The following is a 17,405-nucleotide window of genomic DNA, read 5'->3' on the forward strand; positions in this document are numbered from 1 at the left end:
GACTTAAAAATAGTGATATGGTGGAGAATGGGTGCTTTGTTCCTCATGACCTGTGCCATGTTGAGTCATCCTTCTGGACCTTGGTTTCCCCATTGTAAAATGAGAGGATTGGGATCAATGACCTGGATAGTCTCTTTTATTTATGTCTGTATGATCCTACAATCAGTAGTTAGTAGAGCTGAGATTTGAACCCAAGTACTCTTAAGTACCCCAACCATCAGCTCTGCCTTCCATACGCTGGAATTCCTCAGTATCAGCCCTCCTTCCCCTAGGCAACAGCCATTGCTGGGTAACTCCTACCGTTTGAATTCTCTGCTCCTAAAGCATGGTGAGAGGAGAGGGGATTTAACGTACAAAGAACATCAAGGAGGTGCATTTGGCTGAAGGGTGGGGTTTTGTGAAGGGAAGGAATGGATAAGCATTCTGGAAAGAGGTTGGATCAAGATTGTGAAGGGTTTTAAATTGCCAGAGACAATAAGGGGAGCCATTGAAGCTTCCTGAGCAAGGGAGTGACGTGGTTAGGCCTGAGCTGCTGTGATGGATTAGAAAGGGGAGAATGGAATCTGGGAGACCGAGTAGGAAGCTGTAGGTGTAGCCTCAAGGAGAAGTCACAAGGCACTGAGCTAAGTCGGTGGCTATATGAGGCTCTTTGACTTTGGGGGTCCACTCTGCTCTGAACCTGGGCTCCTTCCTTGAGGCAGCCGCCTTTGCTTTCATATCTGGGGGCAGGAAAAGGGGAAGAGGGGAAGCCTCATCTTCCACCCCACTGTGGTCTATAGCAGAGAACTCCCAGATGGAGGGGGACAGGGCTTAATTCCTGGCTTTGGGGACAGCGAGACGGCAAGGCAAGGTGACCGAGGACAATCCAGAAACTTGAAGAGAATGGGGAAGGCGATGGGAGTGGTGGTGCTTCTGCAGGGCCCACTTGTGGGGGAAGGGTCTGGGTTGGGCATTGGGCTGATGGTTCCAACTTTCTGCTGCAGAGAGTTAGGGAAGGCTTTGGTGAGAATGGCCCAGTCAGCTGGGGCCCAGTTCTCTTTGTGATTTCAACTTAGGTTTCTATTTTGTTCCCTGGTATGAATAGATTTAAAGTTAGAAGGGACCCCCGGAGTCATTTAGCCCAATTTTCTTTTACAGATGTCGACTGACTTTCCCAAAGACACACACTTGCAAGAAATAAGTAGCAAAACTACTCCTGTTTCCATATCCTTAATTCTTTCCACTATACCATGCTGCCTTCCTTACCCAGTGTCCTCATCAACTGTGTATATTTCTCTCTCTAGGTGGGTCTCTGTATTCATTTAGCTCAGGGTTTCTCTTTCGGTCTATCTGGGTATTGATATCTGTCTCAATGTGTAAGACTGTTAGTGTCTGTAATAAAATTATAAAATCTCAGAGGGGTCCTTACAGGGTGCCTATTCCAATCTATACCCGAATGGAAATCCTTCTGCGGAATCACTAAGTGGCTTCCCAGGCTCCCGGAAGACCTTCAGTGATGAGGAATTCATGACCTCTCATGGGCAGATTCAGCTGAGATGGAGGTTGGGCTGAATAAGCATTTATAAAGTACCTACTATGTGCCAGGCACTGGCACTTTCCAAATATGATTCCATTTGATCCTCACAACCCTGTGAGTTAGGTGCTATTATTATCCTCATTTTGTTTTTTTTTTTTGTTTGTTTTTGTTTTTAGGCAATTGGGGTTAAGTGACTTGCCCAGGGTCACTTAACCCCAACTGCCTAAAATAAAACAAAACCAAAAAAAGTGTCAAGTGTTTGGTCTGAGACCAGATTTGAACTCAGGTCCTCCTGATTTCAAGGCCGGTGCTCTATCCACTGCACCACCTAGCTGCCCCTATTATTCTCATTTTGAAGAAACTGAGGCACACAGAGATTAAATGACTTGCGCAGGGTCACATGGCTAGGAAGTATCTGAGGTCGGATTTGAACTCTAGTCTTCTTGACTCCAGGTCCTGCTCTCTATTCACTATAGACAACAGTTGACCAGTGTCCCCAAGGGAATCTGACCTGTACCTCTCTGTCATGGTTGCTGATTACTACTATCTCATCTTCCTTGGGAGAAGGTGGCTCCAAATATGTGCTGATAAATGTTTAACTGGGTCTCAAAGAAAAAAATGTAAGCATAACACGCTTTTAAGTTTAGCCTGCATTATTAAAATTTTCTCCGTCACTTTAAGTCTAGAGACAATCCACAAATAATAAATCAAGCTTTGATTTGTACTGTTTGCTGATGGAGGCAGTGAGGTGGCACAGGGCATAGAGTACTGGGCCTGGAGTCAGAAACATTTGAGTTCAAATCTGGCCTTAGGCTCTTACTGCCTCTGTGGCCTTAAACAGGTCATTTAACTTCTGTTTGCCTCAGTTTACTCACTGTCAAATAGGTGTAATAGTAGCACCTACCTTCTAGGGTTGCTGTGAGGATCAAATGTGATAATATTTGTAAAGCACTTAGCATAGAGTCTAGCCCATAGTAGGCACTTTATAAATGTTATCTATTGTCATTGTTATTTCCAAAAAGTAAATGCTCATGTTGAAGATTTAACAATAAACACTTTTGTTGGGACCTTGGAGAAAGGCTTCTAATTCCTGTTGAGGAAATGAGAATAGTGCAAGATGGCAGAGGACCTTGTATTTGGGAGATATTTGGGCCAGCAAAAGACCATGACGCAAAGGGACAGAGAGCTAGGGACCAATGAAGGGAGGAAGTGACCCCCAGATTCCAGGGCCATTGGGCAAACTTCCAATCACTTCATTCTAGTTATAGCTCTGACTAGGACCCATGCTCTATGGTTAATAAACTCTTAATCCTATTTCTTCCTCTTAAACCTTTCCTATCTTTTGGCATTAACTGAAATCTTGATTCTTCTAAAGATGTTACATCCTTCAACACCCTGTTCAGTGTTCACTGCTTCTTCTACCATGCTCTGCCACCCCACCCCATTCCCAGCTCACAGGGCCAAGAGGAATTGGTATATTTCTTTCTTCCCACTGCCACTTCCCAACTCCTACTCTGTCACTATCACTTAGCAACCTCTCTTCTTTACCTTTGAAGTTCATGGCATCCAGATATACCAAAAATAGCAATTTCAGGTTACACTTGCCTACCTTCCTCAATGCCATTAGCTCCTGGCTTGTGGTCTCCCAGGTACAGATCGGTAAGAGATCTCCTTCCAAAATGACAACATTAATATAACTATGCTTGAGGTCCAGCCATTCAACCAGTTTTGAATCTATCTAGCTATATTCTCATCTAGCCCATATCTCTCCATCTTTACCACAAATATAACAAGAAATGATATCAAATGCTTTGCTAAGATGTAGGTAAACAAAATCTATTACATTCCTTTGATCTACCTGTCTAATTATCTGGTCAAAAAAAAAAGGAAATAACTGCTTCTGTTATTCCTTTTATTCAAATGAGGTATACTCCCCCCACCATGCTCTCAATTCTAACCATCCACAAATTATTTTACAACTTAGATTGTGGCTTATACCTGGGGTCTCCTCAAAGTAGGGAATAGAAAATTACTCAGTGTACAATATAAATCAGATATGGGGATAGGTATTTATTTTCTGCACACAGATGAAATGCTAAAGGTCGCAAAAGACAGTGCACATTGCAGAACAACTTTAAAAGGAATTTAGTAACATAATTTATAACTACTGTTATACCCCTTGGGAGGCTCAAAGTTAAACTGCATCAGAACCTAAAAACATCAGATTACCTAAGGCAATCTTTGGGACTGCCATATAGATAGTTTGCATTTTATCTCTGTACATTTAAACAACCCCTGGTCCATGTTTTTGGGCGTTGTCTTGGTGGGCATTACCTTTTTTTTTTTAGTTGAGTTCTTTACTTCCCAGAAGTGATAGGGAAGAAATGGGGGGGGGGGAAGGAGGAAGCATTGGAGAGGAGGGTGGTGGGGAGAAAAAAGATGGAAATTGTAAACCACATGCTAATAAGTCTCAGAAGTCAAGTGCTCAAGGTATAAAAAGTCTTGAAGAATCATCCGCTGGTGCCAGAAAGCTGTAAGTTTGTCTTCCATGTTTTGAGTCCTTGGTAAAAATGCTATTGTTCTTTTGCTGCGTTAAATAAGTATGTACAATGCAGAAAGTCCCTTGGTGGAAAGAGTTATTTCACCAGGGGCTGGGTTTTGTCATCATCACTGTGCTCATGTGCCTTGTTTTTTTTCACTTCCGCCATGTACTTGGCCCAAGCGTCTCCTTTACTTGTCATAACCTCATCCTCTGTCTTCTGCTTCTTTGCTACTATTCCTGTCTTGAGGGCTAGGTTGTTCCCGCCTCTCTGCTTGCCTATGAAGCTAAGTGCCCACTGGGCCGGCCTGCTCCTCTTCTTCAGCTTGCCACTGCCAGAAGGGGTGGTGGGCATCTTCTTTAGAGGCAGGAGTAGTAGCCAGGTAATCTTCCCTAGGTTATAAACAGTTTTCCCCAGTCACCTTTGACCCAAAGCACCCATGACCTCTGAACCTCTTGAGTTTACAAAGTCAATTTCAAGTCTGGGCACATCTTTCTCCAGACTAATATAGAAATATAGTTTTACTTACATACAAAAAAAAAAGACAAACACAAAAGAGACAGCCTAAAACTGGCTTGGGACAAGACATGTACTTTAGCTGCCATGTACTCAGGGCCACATGGTAGCCAGGGTAGGCAAAAGCTCCCCTCTCCCTATACTTCCAGGAAAGCAACTCAAAACAATCCTGATAAGGTGCAAAACTGGGAGGAAAGAGAGCAGTGAGGTTAAGGTCACTCCCCTTTAGTTATCTACTGAGTCATCAGCTTTTCCTGTTCAGTGGCCAACAAAAGGACTGCCTTGTCCGTTTAAAGTTCCAAGCTCCCTCAGCACCCCATCAGGCACAAGTACTCAGCCAGAAGCAAAAAGGCCACTTTTATACATGCCCTGTTCAATCCTAATGACCCTGAGACTAGATACATAGATCTGATATTTATCTACATAGAGGTGACAAGTCAACCCATGGGAGCTGATGAGATCATTAAGTGAGAGAAGGTAAAAGAGCCAAGAGAACCTAGGATGGTCTTGGCAAACACTGTTGGTTGGGGGGGGGGTGATAACTAAGCAAAGAAGATTAGAGAGGAAGGGTTAAACTGGGAGGAAGAAAACAAGGATCAGTGTTGTAGAAACCCAGAGAAGTGAAAGGAGTATCTCCTTATTTATTTATTTTGGGTATGGAGTCCATATTATATTTGTTCTTTCCTTTCAAATCTCCAGGTTACTCTCCTTGGTAGAACTTCTTGTTCATTAGTGTCTGACTCCTCATGACCCCATTTGGGGTTTTCTTGGCAAAGATACTAGAAGAATGATTTGCAAATGGGGGTTAAGTGATTTGCCCAGGGTCACACAGCTAGTGAGTGTCTAAGGCCAGATTTGAATTCAGGAAGATGAGTCTTCCTGATTCCCAGCCTAGTACTCTATCTACTATGCCCTGCCTAAGAATTGTTGGTTGGTTTGTTTGTTTTTTAAAAATAGGGACCACAAAATGGAACCTCTGCTTCACCAAAGAAAAACGTATAAACAATGATTCCTAGGACCCCTTTCAGAGAGCATTATTTGGGATTGGGCTTGGCTTCAAGCTCTTTTCAGTCTCTTCTCAGAAAGCACCTATGTTTACTAAAGAAATTATTATCCCCCCTAACTCCCAGCAGTCAGAAATCTTAGGTACAAAATATAAAGAAGCATCTAATTATTCTTGATAATTAAGTGCTAAGAATAGGAAGCTGTTTAATGTCCCTCTTCCATTGGGGGTAGGCAGCTTCCCCAGCAATAGCCCTGAAGTATTTTGGTGTCTCAGTCTTTTCCCATAGAGTGGAGTGTTCATCCCTTCCACCACTCAACTAAAGGTGCTTTTGATGTCGTGTGCCCTTGGTGTGGTTTGTGATGTTTGCTCCAGGTGCAAAAATTGCCAGTTATGGCTCTGCTTCAACCCAGGCAATGAGTTTCTCCTTATTGGAAAGACTCAGCCTAGCTGTTCCAGATCTTAAATTGTATTATAAAGCAGGAATCATCAAAACTACTTGGTACTGGCTAAGAAATAGAGTGGTGGATCAGTGGAATAGGTTAGGTACACAAGACAGAGTAGTCAATGACTATAGTAATCTACTATTTGATAAATCCGAAGACCCCAGCTTCTTGGATAAGAACCCACTATTTGACAAAAACTGCTGGGAAAACTGGAAAAAAGTATGGCAGAAACGAGGCGTAGACCAAAATCTCACACCATATACCAAAATAAAGTCAAAATGGGTTCATAATTTAGATATAAAGACTGATACTATGAGCAAACTGGGAGAGCAAGAAATAGTTCACCTGTCAGATTTATGGAAAATAGAAGAATTCATGACCAAACAGGAGACAGAGAACATTACAAAATGCAAAATGGATAATTTTGATTACATTAAATTGAAAACTTTTTGCACAAACAATGCCAGTGCAACCAAGATTAGAAGGAAAGTAGAAAAATGGAAAGAATTTTTACAACCAGTGTCTCTAATAAGGGCCTTATTTCTAAAATACATTAAGCCAAATTTATAAGAATACAAGTCATTCCCAGATTGATAAATGATCAAAGGATATGAACAAGCAGCTTTCAGATGAAGAAATTAAAGCCATCTATAGTCATATGAAAAAATGCTCTAAATCACTATTAATTAGAGAAATGCAAATCAAAACAACTCTGAGGTACCATATTACATCTAAGAGATTGGCCAACATGACAAAACAGGAAAATGATAAATGTTGGAGAAGATGTGGAAAATTGGAACACTAATGCATTGTTGGTGGAGTTGTGAAAACTGATCCAACCATTCTGGAGAGCAATTTGGAACTATGCCCAAAGGGCTATAAAAATGTGCATACCCTTTGACCCAGCGATACCACTTCTGGGGCTGTATCCCAAAGAGATCATAAAAATGGGAAAAGGACCCACATGTATAAAAATATTTATAGCAGCTCTTATTGTGGTGGCCAAGAACTGGAAATTGAGGGGATGTCCATCAATTGAGGAATGGCTGAATAAGTTGTGGTATATGAATGTAATGGAACACTATTGTGCTATACGGAATGATGAACAGGCTGACTTCAGAAAAACCTGGAAAGACTTGTGTGGTCTGATGCTGAGTGAAGTGAGCAGAACCAAGAAAACATTGTACACAATAACAGCCACATTGTGCGATGACTAATATTGATAGACTTAATCCTTTTCAGCAATAGGAGGATCTAAGACATCTCCAAAGGCCTCATAATGGAAAATGCTATCCACATCCAAAGAAAGAACTGTGGAGTTTGAATACAGATCGAAGCATAGTATTTGCTATTTTTTTTCTTCTGTTTTGTTTTCTCTTTCTTGTGGTTCCTCCTATTGGTTCTAATTCTTCCTTACAACATGACTAATGTGAAAATAAGTTTAATAAGAATGTATATGTATAGTCTATATCAGATTGTGTGCTGTCTTGGGGAGAGGAGTGGGGAGGGACAGTGAGAAAAATTTAAAACTCAAAAGCTTATGGAAGTGATTGTTGACAAATTAAAATAAATTAATAAAAAAATCTTAAAGGGAAAAAAAAGACTCAGATCTAGACTAGACTTCCCATCATTGTTTCCCTGACCTTTTGAATAAAGAAATGATTGTCAAGGCAAGAAATTATTAGATGCTCTGCTTTTGGCAAGGAAGGGGCTCCAGGAGATTTCTGGATACCTGAAGTCTCTCATCACTTTGATATTGTGCTTCTGTGTCATACTTGAATCTATTTCCTGGGGCTTCCATTTCTTGGAAGATAATTGTTTCCTTGTCAGAAAATCAGGAGACTTCCTTTTCAAGAACAATCTCAAATTTCTTTTCTCAGCTACAAATATTCAATGGTCTTTTCCTTTTGCCTTTGTGTGATTTGATTCTACTCTCCAATCACCTGCTTCTTCAGTTTCTTTTCTTGGTTCTCATAATGAAGTTCTTCAGATTGTTTAAGGAAAGCTATTATCTCTGACTGCCTAGAGAGTGGAAAAGCATAATCCCATGATTTTAATTAGCATCTCTATGAAGGTGAATCAAAAATTTACCTCCATTCCCCACTCCCTCCTTCGAGTTCCAATCTTGAATTTCTAGATGCCTATGAGACATCTTCACCTGGATACCCAGCAGGCATCGAATTATAATAATAATAATTATTATTATTATGCTTTTTGGTGAGTCAATTGGGGTTAAGTGACTTGCCCAGGGTCACACAGCTAGTAAGTGCCAACTGTCTGAGGTCGGATTTGAACTCTGATCCTCCTGACTCCAAGGCCGAATCTCTATCCACTGCGCCACCTAGCTGCCCCTTAGGCATCTAATTTTAACATATTAAAAACAGAACTGATCAGCTTCCTTCCCAAACCTGCCTCTATTCTCAATGTTCCTAATTCTATTGATGGTACTACACCATTCATACAGGCTTCTTGGCTCAAACCTCGGTATGACTTTCTACTGTTTCCTTTCCCTTGCAGCTGAATATTCAATCAATTGCCAAGTCTTATCAATTCTGTCTCCAGAGAATCTCTTCTCTCTTCTCCACTTTAGCCTAGTTCAAGTCCTTATCACCTCTCACATGCACTACTGTAATAACATTTGAACTGATTTTTCTGCCTCTTATCTTGGTCCTTTTCAATCCATCTTTTTAATAGCTGCCAAAATTATCTTTCCAATGCACAGGTCAGAACATGTCATTCTCCTGTTCAAAAACAGCACTTCAGTGTCTCACTGCTATTTATAGGATAAACTACAAACCCTTAGGCTGGCATCCACAGTCCTCCCTAGCCCAGCCTGAATTTACCCTGCCAACATTAGTTCATGCTACATTCTTTTGCCCATTGTATTTTCCAGTCAAACTGGGCTGCTCTTGTCCTACATGTTCCCACCTCAATGTATGCATGTAGGCCATCCGCTCAACCCTATATGGAGAGTATCCTTCATGCTATATTTATTTATCTAGAAATTATCTTCTCCATTAAAATGTCAACTCCTTGTGAGTAGAATTGTTTCATTCTTTGGACTTGTATCTTTAGCACTTAACACAGTTCTTGGCACATAGGAGGCACTTAATAAATGCTTTTTGATTGACTGGTTGATTTATTCATCTCTGTCTATAAAAATCCTCCTCTTCCTTGAAGGCCTAGTTCAGGGACCAATCAATCAATAAACATTTAATAAGCACCTACTATATGCTGGGCACTGTGCTAAGTTCTGGGGATGCAAAAAGAGGCAAAAGATAGTCCCTGCCCTCAAGGAGTTTACAGATCTAATAGGGGAGACAACATGCAAAAAACATATGCCAAGCAAGCTATGTACAGGATAAGTAGGGGATAAGGTGGGTTTTGGTTGGGACTTAAAGGAACTGGTGAGATTGGTAGTCAGAGTAGAAGGCATGGGGAGCAGCCAGAGAAAGTACCCTGGAGCCAAGAGACAGAGTGTCTTGTTCACGAGACAGCCAGGAGGCCAGTGTCACTGAATGGAATATTTGTCAGGGAGTAAGGTGTAAGAAGGCTAGAAGGGTAGGAGGACCACCTCTTCCACCAAATCTTCTCCAGTTACCAGCAAGGGGTAAGTGATCACTCTTTTAATTTTCTTGGAGCCCTTAGTCTTTGTATCCCCTTTGCCTAGATTTTTTCCCTTTGTCCTGATTTCTCACATTCTAGCTTGTATCATATTTATTCACATACACATTGTATCTTCCCTATTCAATTCTTTTTTATTTTCATACTCTACAACTCAGCACAGTGCTTTCAGCAATCAGCTGATTGACAATATGGAATGAATATACTAGATGTAGCACACAAACATCACATGCTCTATGTACAACTCAAATCCATCCATCCATTCATTTATTCACTCATTCATTCAGTAGACACTGTGTACTTCAGGACACACAAAGAAGAAGAAGAAGAATAGTACAATTATGTGGAATTTGAAAAGTTACAAAGCAGTTTCCTAGGACATGGTTATAATTTCTCAGCTGAGGAAGTTCACAGTCTAGTAAGGGGATAAGACTATTATCTATCAGCCCCTAGTGGTTTTTTTCCTCTTCAAGGAATTTGGTACCTAAACCACAATCTTTCTCTCTACTTGCAACCCTGCCCTCATACTTGGGAATTTCAACTTACACACTGAAGTCCTCTCAAAGACTTTTGCTTCTTGGTTTAATCACCTTCTTAACTCCTGTGTTTTTCACCTTCACTCCAAATTGGCCGCATCTGAGGATGGTCATACCATTTATTGTTTCTACCTCCACAATCCATAATTTCTGTATCTGACCATAACCTTGTGACCTTCCTGCTGTCCCTGTGCTTTACTCCTCCTAAACCTATCCTCTAACTTCTAGACATTCCACCCCTTCCTACATTCCCAGACCATCACTTCTGCTCTGGCATCACCTTCTTCCCTTGAAAATCTCAACCCTTTAGTTAACCAGTTCAACTTAAAACCAGTTATGATCTTTGAATTCCTTGCCCTGTTGTTCTTAGCCCGTTTCCAGACTCCAACCCTGGCTTATTCGCTTTTACCATCTGCTTTCTTAAAGAATCTCACAATTTGGGTCTGGCCTATCTTTCCAGACCAGTTACACATTTATTTCCCATCATGTAGTCTGTGCTATAAAAAACCCACTTACTTAATTTACTCTGGATACAATATTCCATCTTTCACTTGAGGCTTTTGCATAAGTTGCCTGGAATGCTCTCCCTCCTCACCTTTGCCTTTTGGAATGCCTTTTGAGACATCTCAAACTGGATACCCAGTAGACAACTTAAACTCAAAACAAAACTCTTATCTTTCCCCCTAAACTGTCTCTATCTTCTACTTTCCCTGTTACTGTAGGGGGGCAACTCCATCTCTCAGTCCCCCAGCCTGGACTCCTCACTGTCTCTCATCCCCCGCCCCCACCTTCATATCCAAACTGTTGCCAAAGCCTGTCAATTTCACTTCTGCGACATTGCCAATACAGCTCCTTCTCTCCTCTGACACTGCCACCATCATGGTGCAGGACCCCATCACCTCACACCTGGATTATCGCAACAGCCTGCTGCTTAGTCTACCTTTCCACAAGCTTCTCTCCCCATTCCAATGCATTTTCCATTCAGCCACTAAAGTGAAATTTCTAAAATGCAGGTCCTATTTAACAAACTCCAGTGTTTATTGCCTCCGGGAGCATATATAAATATATATATATATATATATGTGTGTGTGTGTGTGTGTGTGTGTGTGTGTGTGTGTATGTATATATATGTGTGTGTGTGTGTATGTATGTATGTATATATATGTGTGTGTGTGTGTATGTGTGTGGGTATATATATATACCCACACACAAAATGCTTTGTTTGGCACTCAAAGCCTTTCATATCCTAGGCCTGTTCTACCTTTTCAGTCTTCTTACACTTTACTTGATGGCAAGAATTCTTCCATTCAGTGACACTGGCCTCCTGCCTATCTCATGAACAAGACACTCTCTTGGCTCCAGGCATTTTCTCTGTCTGTCCTTCATGCCTGGAACATTCTCCATCTTCTACTCTGACTACCAATGTCCCTGGCTTCCTTTAAGTCCCAACTAAAATCCCACCATCTAGAGGAAGTCTTCCCTAACCCCTCTTAACTCTAAGGCTTTTCTTCTTTTAAATTATTTCTTATTTATCCTTTTTTGGGGTACATATTTGTATGTTGTCTCCCCCATTATATTGCAGGCTTCTTGAGGGCAGGGACTATCTTTTGCCTCTCTTTATAACCCCAGCACTTAACACAGTGCCTGGTACATAGTAGGCACTTAATAAATGTTTATTGCTTGATTGAGCTCAAGTGATACTTCCTTTTCGAGTTCTCTATTGATTTCCCCAGTTATTAGTGTTTTCTTCAACCCTCATTATATTTTGTATATAATCTATAGTTACTGTGAACACGTAGTAGCCCCTTGGTATTATATAAGCTCTTTGAAGACAAGGACTATTTCATTTTTGTTTTTTGGGATTTTTTTGGTCTCAGCACCTAGTAATTTGAGCAGGAATGAAATCAATCAGTGAGTCATTTAAGCAAGCAAGCACTTATTAAATGCCTACTATGTGACAGATGCTGGAGATAGAAACACAAACGTGAGATCTTTCCTATGCTTAAGGAACTCATATTCTACTAGTTCACAGAGAAATAAAATAGCACAGGGCCTTGTACATAATAGGCTTGTTGAATTGGATTGAATTGAACAAGAGATTAATAAATGCTTTTTGTATTAGATTATAGAATAATGCTAGAAATAGAGTCTAGAGGAGAGATGGGTTTTATCTAGTTCCAGGAAGTGGGTGGAGTATAGGAGGAAAAGATCAAAGATGAAGAGGAGTTTGTTAACAGAAATGACTCAGCTAAGGTTGAAGGAATAGGGACTGATAAGGAGTAGGGGCTGAGGTGAATAGGGGATCAGAGTGTGGTAAGAAAGAGTTGGAAGGAGTTTGTGGAATATAGTGGATTGGATGCTGTACTTGAAGTCAAGAAGATCTAGGTTTAAACCTTCCCCCAGACACCCACTAACTGTGTGATCTTGGGCAAGTAACTCAGTTTCAGTTTCCTTATCTGTAAAATAGGGATAACTGTTGCATTTACTTCAAAGAGTCGTTGTGAGGATCAAGGGAAACTATTTACACAATGTACTTTGTAAACCTTAAAGCATTTTATAAATGTCAGTTCTAGTTTATTCATTTTTGTGTACTCTTAGACATGTACATATTGTCTCCTCCAAAAGAATGCTCTTGAGAGCAGAGATTGTCTTATTTTTTTGTATTTGTATCCTCAGAACATAGTAGCTCTTAATAAATACTAGTTGATACAGAGGAATAGGAAGATGAGGGGTGTTCTAGGGGGTGTGTTAGCCAAAGGGGAAAAGAAGTGTTGATTAGGCAGAGAAGGTTAATGGAAAGGCTTCCAGTTCCCTCTAAAATGTTGGTGTGACAGCTTTTCTCAGAGAGCACACACTCTGTGTGTATATTGCTCACTCGTGTCATATGCCACTATTTAGAAAGTAACAGACACTTGCAACTTATAATCTTGGAGAATTGTTGCCTAGATCTTGGAGAGGAAGAGTGGTCACATAGTATGTCAGAGGCAGGATTTGTATTCAGGTCTTCCTGACTTTCAGGATAGCTTCCATTAAATTAGGCAACACTTCCTCTTGGACAGAGGACATCCTGCATTTACAGCATTTATCAGGCACTGTTCAGAATCTATCTATCTATCTATCTATCTATCTATCTATCTATCTATCTATCTATCTATCTATCTATTTATCTATCTATATTTTACACGTGCAATTAACACACTCACATTGCCGTGTAGCACATGTACAATGCCATCTTCTATGATGAGTGCAGATTTTTTGTTTGGGCTTTTTATTTTTCACTCCCATTCGTCTTATCTTGTATATTTGAGTCTAATAGCCTGGGAACCACAGATGCTAGACATGGGAGCCTGTGGGGGTGGTGTCAATCCTCCCCCACAGTCTCCCTTCTGAGACCTGGGAACCACCTACCTGATTATTACCTAGTTTTCATTTAGCAGTTATCTGACTCTCCTCAGGCCCCATGGCCTCCAATACTGAAACACCAATTCTTGTTTCAATAATTCTGGCATGGAGTGAGATCCTGATCCTTGCTTGTTTTTACACCTTCTGTTGCTGGGAGCTTGAGCTCTGGTACTGGCTCTGGGCCTGGGCTCTGTAGCCAACTCCAGAGACAGACACATTCTGCCCACTCTAATTGGGCAACTTTCTTCCCCATAAGGCTAAATGGGATCAGGTATGTTTGCCCTTTTGGGGATAGCATAAGTAAGGGGCCTCCCCTCAGCCCACCATCGCACCCACAGGGTGACTTTGGCCAGCTGACTTGATCAGCAATCTGGGGAGGAGAGGAAGTTGTGGTGGCGGTGGTACCACAGAGTTGTTCTTTGTCATTTCTTGGGGTCACAGCTTCTTCCCCCTTGCCTCCCCACTGTGAAAATGAGGTTGCTGTCACTGACCACTTCCCTCCTGGCCCCTAGCTCAGTGGTGTGTGGTGAGAGTCAGGCATTGGGAGTGTCAGAGGAGAGGTACCATTCAAGCTGCCAGGAGTGTGGTTTGCTGGAACACTGACTCCGTCTGTCAATAATGGGCTGGAACAGAAACAGGAGAGATGGACTAGCAAGGGAGGTTCCCTCAAAGGCTTTTTTTTTTTTGCCATCAATTGATTTCTTATTTCTTCAGAACCTACAAGATCCCTAACACTTTGGAAGGATTTAGAAATCATTTAGAATTTACTTTTCAAATGAACAAATATTTATCAAGTTTTATATTACCGTGTATAACAGGCATTGAGGAGTCAAAAGTGAAATAAGACACAATGCCTGTTCCCAAGGACTTTTGGATTTAATATCACACTAGGCAGCCTAGGTGTAATGAAGACAAAATCAGCTTTAAGTACGGAAGGCCAGGGTTCAAGTCCTGTCTATGACACATATAGGCTGTGTAACCTTGGTCAAGTCACTTAGTCCCTTAAATGTCCCCAGACATCTCTGTCAGGCTATACAAGTTGTGAAGAAAAGTAGGTGCCAGTCTACATTAGCAGAGGAATTTTCCCAACTGTGAGCTCTTTAGATAGTGAAATCACAGGTTCACTTAAAAAAGAAAGAAAGAAAAGAAAAAAAGCCGATTGTCCTTAATAACAATAGGATAGATATTTCCCTGTTTTTGTGGGTGCAAAGCTCTGGGGAGGCAGTGGGATGGACAAGATGCCTCTGGAAGCCCTGGAAGCCCCCAATTCTAGGTAATAATTACAGCCCCTTGCAAAGCCCCATAAGTTTTACAAAGTGCTTTCTGGTTTGATCCTTATGAGGTATTTTTATCCCCATTTTACGAATGCGGGGATAGAGGCTCAGACAGATTAAGTGATTTGCCCGGGGTCACACAGCTAGAATGTGCCAGAGGTGAGATTAGAACCAATCTTTCTTTTCTGACTAAATCCAGAGTTCCATCCCCTCCTCTGTGGGAGGGCGGCGGCGCCTGCGCCTACGCCTGCGCCTGAGCCCACGTCCAAACCCCTCCCATCAGTGTCTGTGGCTTCGAGCGCCTCCCAGCGACGGGGCCTGGGCTCTCGGGCGATTCCCCCCAGGAACCTGGCGGGCGCCCGGGCCAACCAGCATCGGGCTCTCAATGGGCCAATGAGGAGGCTCCTTACAGCTCGGGCGGCTGACGGGAGCGAGGCGGCCCTGGCGGCTAGCGGCGCTGACTGACAGCCCAGTGCCCGGAGCAGGGAGCCCGAGTCGTGGCCGTGGCCGCCGCCGCCTGCTTTCCCTTCTCTCCCTCCGGCCCCCGGTCCCGGTCCCTTCCTCGGTCCCTTCCTGCCAGGGCCATGGCTGCGAGGCCACTTCGGCGGGGCCGGGTGCCGCGGGTGGGGCGGCGGCACTGAGTGGCGGCCGGGCGGGCGGAGGGGAGGGAAGCCGCCCCCGGGAGCCCCGCCGAGCCCCGCCGCCTCCCTCCGGGCCGGACCGGAGCAGGAGCCGGAGCAGCCGCCCCCGCCGTCCGACCCGGTGAGTCTCGTCGCGGCCGCGCGGCGCCCCTTCTCCCCCACGCGGGATCGCCCCGCGCGCGGAGGTCGCCGGTCGCCGGGGGGCGGGGGCGGGAGGGGGGCAGCGGCCCAGGTGCGCGCGGGCCCATCCGGGGGCGTGGCCTCAGCTTCGGCCACCCACCCCCAGGGTGACGGGGTCCTGGGGGCCGCGCGCTGGCCGGGCAGAGGGCTTGGCCACTTCACCCCTTTCTTCTGGGGTGGTGGGAGGAAGGCCTTCTCTGAACCCCCCCTAAAAAGAGGGGAGCTCTAGCTGGAGGCGTAGCCTCGGGGCGCCCCCCCCCCGCTATCCCTAACCCCTCTTCCTCCCCCTCGTGGCCCCTGGGTGGGGGCCCTGGCCGGGAGGGTGTGTCCCAGGGTGAGGGTCTTCCTCTCCCGCGGAAGACCCCTGCTGGGGTGAGGGTGCGGGCCAGAAAGTCCCAGCCCGGACCCCGGGGACGTTCCCCCTAAGGCTCCCCTTTATTTGGGATCATCTGATGGACTGTGTGTGATCGCATCGGTGTCTGGGCGGGGGCTGCAGCAGCTGGATCCCTGAGGAAGTGGGAAGAGACGCCCTCTCTCCATCCCCCGAGCTTCCACCCCACCCCCACGCCGTCCCCCCGTGAATCCCGGTCCCTGCGCCCGGGAAGCCTGTGTGTGAGACTCGCGTCCCGGAGCCTTCTCTCCCCGAGGCCGGGCCAGACTCCCCAGCCCTGCCGGCTTCCCCCTGGGAAACCCAGCGGCGTAATGCCCGGGCCCTTTTGGCAGGGCTTCTCTTCTCCTAGATGGGAGTGAGCTTGTGCCGGGGGAAATGATCCGTCATCATCCAAAGCCGGAATGGGAGGGAGCCTCTGTGTAGGCAGGGAAAGAGTTGCGAACTGTGCTGAGCTCGGCGCTTGGGGGAGAAAAAGGGCCCCGAAGCCCAGACCATTCTCTTTTCTGGGAAGAAACAATCGGCTTACTTTAGCTAGAGCCTCAACCATTTTGTCTCTGTTGGAAGTTGTGCGCAAATACGCGAAGAGGACAAATACCAGGGCCCTTTCTTGGGGAAAACCCTGGTGTCTTCTTTGGAAGTTTGGCTTAGTCAGGGCAGTGTCACTTCCTAGCTGCCTTGCCTGTTTTAGTGTTCATTCTGAAAGGTGAAACTAGGTTATAGGAGGAGGAGGATTTCCTAACTTGACTGTTGAAGGAAACGAAGAAAGCCAAGTATACTTTGAAGAAAGCAAATTTGAGAAAAGAAAGAAAATTTGAGGAAAAAAGAAGTGATGTTTCTGGGGTAGGTGGATTAGAACTTTGTAGTGATCCCTTTAACTACTACTTTAAATTCTTCCTGCTTTGTCTCCCTGTTACGTTCCTTCTAGTTCTTTTCCCTTACAAAACTGTCAGGCTATTCTTAGCCAGAAGCAGAATCTTTCAAACAGGAGTTCAGTGAGCTCGAGAAACCCACGGTATAGGGGTGGAGATTGGTGGGGAAAGAGCAAAGCATTTGAGAATGTAGAGCAGGTTTCTTTTTGGTCATCTTCTTTTAGAAGTAACTTAATTTTCATTTGTCTCTAAGTAAAGTAAGTATCCTGGGATGGAAGTTGATCCCTCCTCTTTGGAAATTCTGAAATCAAAATTCTAGTTTTAATAGATGCTGTCCTACTTGATACAGAAATTCCCTATATAAGACCATCCTCTGGCTATTGTTCATCTAACTTCTGCTCCAATGACTTAACCAGTTGTTGGGTCACTTTGGTGGGGAAATTCCTGTGACTAGCTGAAATCTACAC

General features: G+C 43.8%; 1 protein-coding gene across 6 annotated transcripts in view; it reads left to right on the forward strand.

Moving 5' to 3' along the window:
• The first annotated feature begins 15,276 nt into the window (after window positions 1-15,276).
• Window positions 15,277-17,405, forward strand: part of PTPRA (protein tyrosine phosphatase receptor type A) — a 167,683-nt gene continuing 165,554 nt past the window's right edge. For 4 of the 6 annotated variants that reach the window (XM_078148285.1, XM_078148284.1, XM_078148288.1 and 1 more), the window contains exon 1: window positions 15,277-15,619. The gene's annotated coding sequence lies outside the window, so the exon portion shown is untranslated. Of the gene's footprint in view, window positions 15,620-16,517; window positions 16,910-17,405 lie in introns of those variants that run through there. The other 2 variants (XM_078148286.1, XM_078148287.1) reach the window with 1 other exon arrangement.

This window comes from Phascolarctos cinereus, unplaced genomic scaffold (assembly GCF_003287225.1).
Source record: "Phascolarctos cinereus isolate Bilbo 61053 unplaced genomic scaffold, phaCin_HiC Scaffold_9;HRSCAF=440, whole genome shotgun sequence".
NCBI classification, from domain to species: domain Eukaryota; kingdom Metazoa; phylum Chordata; class Mammalia; order Diprotodontia; family Phascolarctidae; genus Phascolarctos; species Phascolarctos cinereus.